General features: G+C 39.0%; 1 pseudogene across 1 annotated transcript; it reads left to right on the top strand.

The window, feature by feature from the left end:
• The first annotated feature begins 334 nt into the window (after positions 1 to 334).
• LOC308244299 (polycomb group RING finger protein 6-like) lies at positions 335 to 4,433 on the top strand (annotated as a pseudogene). The gene is made up of 3 exons: positions 335 to 344; positions 568 to 1,434; positions 4,316 to 4,433. The product of its transcript is annotated as a polycomb group RING finger protein 6-like (transcript).
• The last annotated feature ends 573 nt before the right edge of the window (positions 4,434 to 5,006 follow it).

Below are 5,006 nucleotides of genomic sequence, written 5' to 3'. Positions count from 1 at the left end.
TTTTGTACTCCTTAGGCCTCTGAATCAACAGGAAAGAAGGGAGATACTGTGCTGGCTGGGGTAACTGATGTTGGCTCCCAAGGCGAAATTGAACACCATGCCCTTAGGTGTCCTAGATTCATATTGGAAACAATCTTTGGTTTGTCTTCTGTAAATCAGCTTCTATGGAGAAACTAAATAAACACATAACAACAAACACTTCAAGAAAGCATTTTCATTTTTCATTAGTGTTAAGGAAATGTGTCTACACCCTTCTTTTCCCAAAATTTGGTCCCAAAATAGATATATTGATGGACTAGTCACCCTCCAGTAATTTGAAAGAAACTGGTCATGAATGTCTCAGGGTAAGATTTTCTTTGATGGCAGCCTGTCTATCGCTGTGCCATTACCACAGGCTTTCATTATAGGAAAACTTAAGGAGCAGAATTTGATCTCAAAATATATTCAAGAACACAGCCGCTGCCAAGGAGGAGGGAGCCACAGCCATGCTCCCCTCTCTCTGCCCCACCCCGCACCCAACACACACACAACTCATCTTCTCTTCTGCCCTCACTCTGTTGCCCACAGGGGATGAGGAGGGTCCACCACCTTTGCCAGAGGCAGTAGCTCCTGGCTGCTCATGCTCCTGGCCCCCTGAGGTGGAGTCAGAGCACAACCTGGGCCTCTTGAAGGTTCCCTTCCAGGATTAGTTGGAAGAGGATGAGGAGCTGGAGAAAAAAGAGGAGGAGGAGGAGGAGGAGGAGGAGGAGGAGGAGGAGGAGGAGGAGGAGGAGGAGATGAGCCACTTCTTGCTGAGGTTGGAGGGGTGTGGGACAGAATCAAAGGATGAGCAAGAGCACTTGATTAATCTCTCTGAGCTGACCCCATACATCTTGTGTTCCATTTGCAAAGGTTACTTAACAGATGCAGCTACAATTACAGAATGTCTTATTACATGTTGTAAAAGCTGCATTGTAAGACATTTTTACTATAGCAACAGATGTCCAAAATGCAACATAGTAATTCATGAGACACAATCTCTTTATAACATAAGGTTGGACCGACAGTTACAAGACATAGTGTCCAAATTAATAATCAATCTAGAAGAAAGAGGGGAAAAGCAAATACATGAGTTTATAAACAAAGAGGTATAGAAGTACCTCAACCTGCTTTTCTACAATCAGTCCCTTCAAGCAAAAGAAGATTTAAGAAAGCCTTAGAATCAGTGTTTCTGATTCCACCTGAACTTGATATGTCTTTATGACTAGAATTTATTGGTGCTAATGATGGCACGGGATATTTTAAGCAATTGGAAAAAAAGTTTGTCCAAGTTTCGGGAAAAGCATATAGAAAAATTTCTGAGAAGAAAAAAGGGTCTTGACCTAGGTTGTCAGGTAGAAATCATTTGTGATGATCACTTATTGGAGCAAACTCTAAGGCAGCGGTTTTCAACCTGTGGGTTGCAACCCCTTTGGGGGTCAAACGACCCTTTCACAGGGGTCGCCTAAGACCATTGGAAAACACATATTTCCAAACGTCTTAGGAACCAAGACACCACTCCCCTATCCGTCTCCAGGCAGGTCCGCCCACATGCAGATACGCCCACATATGAATACCCAGCGTGATGACATCATTGCGCCAACCCCATCACATATACCCGTACAAATACAGGTGTATGTGACAGGGTTGGCGCCATAATGTACTTATGCAGACCAGTCACACATGTGTAGAGAGCAGCTACTGTGTAGAAAGTAGCTACTGTGCAGAAAGCAGCTGCTGTGTAGAAAGCAGCTACTCTGTTAAAAGCAGCTACTGTGTTGAAAGCAGCAGTACTGGAGGTAAAACGACACTTCATGAATTATAATTACTGGGTAAATGTAAAATCATGTACTGTAAAATCATCAACTACTGCAAAAAAAAAATCTGTACCATGGAAACTTAATCTGGATGCTGATCAGTCTTTTTATATTCAGCTGTGGTTAATGTGAATACTGCCCCCTTGTGATAGTAACAGGTATGTAAAAAAACAACACAGAGAATGGTAAATCATAGAAAACTTTAATGAACTGTATTGACTGAACTATGCCATGTATCATCTTTTGTATTATTAAAGCTATTGTTATATATTATTTTCATTAGCAAACCATCCCATGACAATGGATCATGTAGAGAAGAACGTAAAGAAAGGAAAATATAGTGAGGATTTTTTACAGTATGGTTTTACCTCAATAATTACAGCAGGAATTGAGAAACCGCAATGTATTATTTGTTGTGAAGCTCTACCAGCCGAATCTATGAAGCCGAACAAACTAAAACACCATTTTGATAGCAAGCATCTGAGCTTTGCCAGCACGGATACCAACTATTTTAGAAGCAAAGCTGATGGACTCAAGAAAGCCAGACTTGACACTGGTGGCAAGTACCACAAACAAAACGTAGCAGCCACTGAAGCTTCATATTTGGTGGAACTCAGAATCGCCAGAGCTATGAAACCTCACACCATTGCTGAGGATTTACTTTTGCCAGTGGCCCAAGACATTGTTTGAGTTATGATCGGAGACGAATTTGTTACGAAATTGAGTGCAATATCCTTATCTAAACACTGTCTGCAGAAGAATAGATGACATGTCTGCTGATATTCTTGATCAGGTAATCCAGGAAATTAAATCTGCTCCACTTCCAATATTTAGTATCCAGCTTGATGAATCTACAGACGTTGCAAACTGTTCACAGTTACTGGTTTACGTGAGGTATATTAGTGATGGCGACTTTAAAGATGAGTTTCTTTTTTGCAGACCTCTTGAAATGACAACTACTGCACTTAATGTATTTGACACAGTTGGTTCATTTCTGAAAGAGCATAAGATCTCTTGGGGAAAAGGTTTGTGGTGTTTGCACAGATGGTGCTCCAGCTATGCTAGGATGTCAATGTGGATTTCAACGTTTGGTACTGAATAAGTCACCAAAAGTCATCAGATCTCACTGTATGATTCATCGGCAAATATTAGCAACGAAGACGCTGCCACAAGAGTTACAAGAAGTAATGAAAAGCATCATAAGTTCTTTCAATTTTGTAAAGGCGAGCACTTTAAACAGTCGACTGTTTTTGCAACTGTGCAACGAGTTGGATGTGCTGAACAATGCTCTGCTATTTCACACTGAAGTGAGATGGTTGTCAAGAGGAAAAGTTTTAAAACATGTTTTTGAGCTTCGTGATGAACTCAAAACGTTTTGTAATCAGAAAGTAAGACCGCAATTCAAAGCACTTTTCAGGGATAAAAGCAAACTGCAGAAAATAGCTTATTTGGTTGACATCTTTGCCATCTTGAATGAGTTAAATTTATCACTGCAAGGACCAAATGCAACATGCCTCAATTTCTCTGAAAAGATCCGATCATTGCAAATGAAACTTTAGCTTTGGCAAAAAAAATTGGATGAAAATAAAATTTACATGTTGCCTACCTTATCTGCTTTCTTTGAGGAACATGACATTGAACCAGACAAAAGGATTACGATGATAATTTCTGTGAAAGAACACTTGCACATGCTTGCAGACGAAATTTCATCATACTTTCCAGATCTACCTGACACCCCATTTGCACTTGCCAGAAGCCCATTCACAGTCAAAGTTGAAGATGTTCCTGAGACAGCACAAGAGGAATTCATTGAACTTATTAACAGCAATGCAGCGAGAACTGATTTCTCTACAATGCCAGTTACAAAATGCTGGATCAAGTGTTTGCAGTCATATCCTGTTCTGTTTGAGACTGTGTTGTGCCTTCTTCTTCCATTTCCAATAACATATCTTTGTGAAACAGGGTTTTCCAGCTTGTTGGTTATCAAGTCTAAATACAGAAGTAGACTTGTTGTAGAAGATAATCTTCGTTGTGCTCTTGCAAAGACTGACCTGATCTAGTGAGAAAGAAGCAATCTCAAACTTCGCACTGACGTTGGCTTTTTACGCATACTGTCGCAAAATGTAGCAATGTAGTTTACTGTTGTTATATTAAGACTGTTACCCATGCTACATCATGCTTCAAGACAAAATTTCATTAATTTGTAATTAGAAATAAATATTTCACAATATATAATTACATATTGTTTTTGTGTTTAATCACTATGCTTTAATTATGTTCAATTTGTAACAATGAAAATACATCCTGCATATCAGATATTTACATTACGATTTATAACAGTAGCAAAATTACAGTTATGAAGTAGCAACGAAAATAATTTTATGGTTGGGGGTCACCACAACATGAGAAACTGTATTAAAGGGTCGCGGCATTAGGAAGGTTGAGAACCACTGCTCTAAGGGAAGTTCCATGTGTAACAGCTGATGCAGCAATGCAGGCTAATTGGACTAGAGCAGATCTGATGGTCCATGGGCCAAACATAGATTGTCTTTACTCATTCATTCTGATCTTGTGGTTTCTCCTCTGAAAATTACTTGAAGATTCTGAGATTATCAGAAGGGAGGAGAGAAACAAAATAAGGTGGCTTCTCAACGTTATTTTGCATATCACCAAAGAGTGCATCTCACCAAAAATATTTAGCAAATGTAATTGCTGCCATTTTCTTCTAAGACATAATATCTATTTTCAGCGCCAAGCATCATATTTAAAAGTACAACTTGGAATGATGTAATGCATCTCTTTTACTAGGGACTATGTACAAAAAGCATAGATACCTCAGGAGGGAAAATTCAAAGTCCTGAATTTTTAAAGTTCTTGTGATTTCAAATACTTTGATAATGATTTTGCTTCCCAATCTTTGATGTAAATCTGTTACTACTTTCTTCATTGAGCAATTTTTTTTAAGTTGGTGGTATGGATTCTACTCTCTGGGATGGTATCAGTATGGCAGGAAAGAAGTATGCTTTTGAAATGAAGATTCAAAGCCAGACTTTGTTAAACTATACAGATTGTATCCCTCTGAGAAAGACCAAAACTATTGGCCACTTTTGTATGTTGCCATCATATTTTGAACTTGGATCATTTTATATTTTTACTAGCAACACTACTGAA

The sequence above is a fragment of the Plecotus auritus genome, assembly GCF_963455305.1.
Source record: "Plecotus auritus genome assembly, chromosome: 3".
Taxonomy (NCBI): Eukaryota; Metazoa; Chordata; class Mammalia; order Chiroptera; family Vespertilionidae; genus Plecotus; species Plecotus auritus.
The sequence above is the reverse complement of the archived record's forward strand: the minus strand, read 5'-3'. Positions and strand labels throughout refer to the sequence as shown.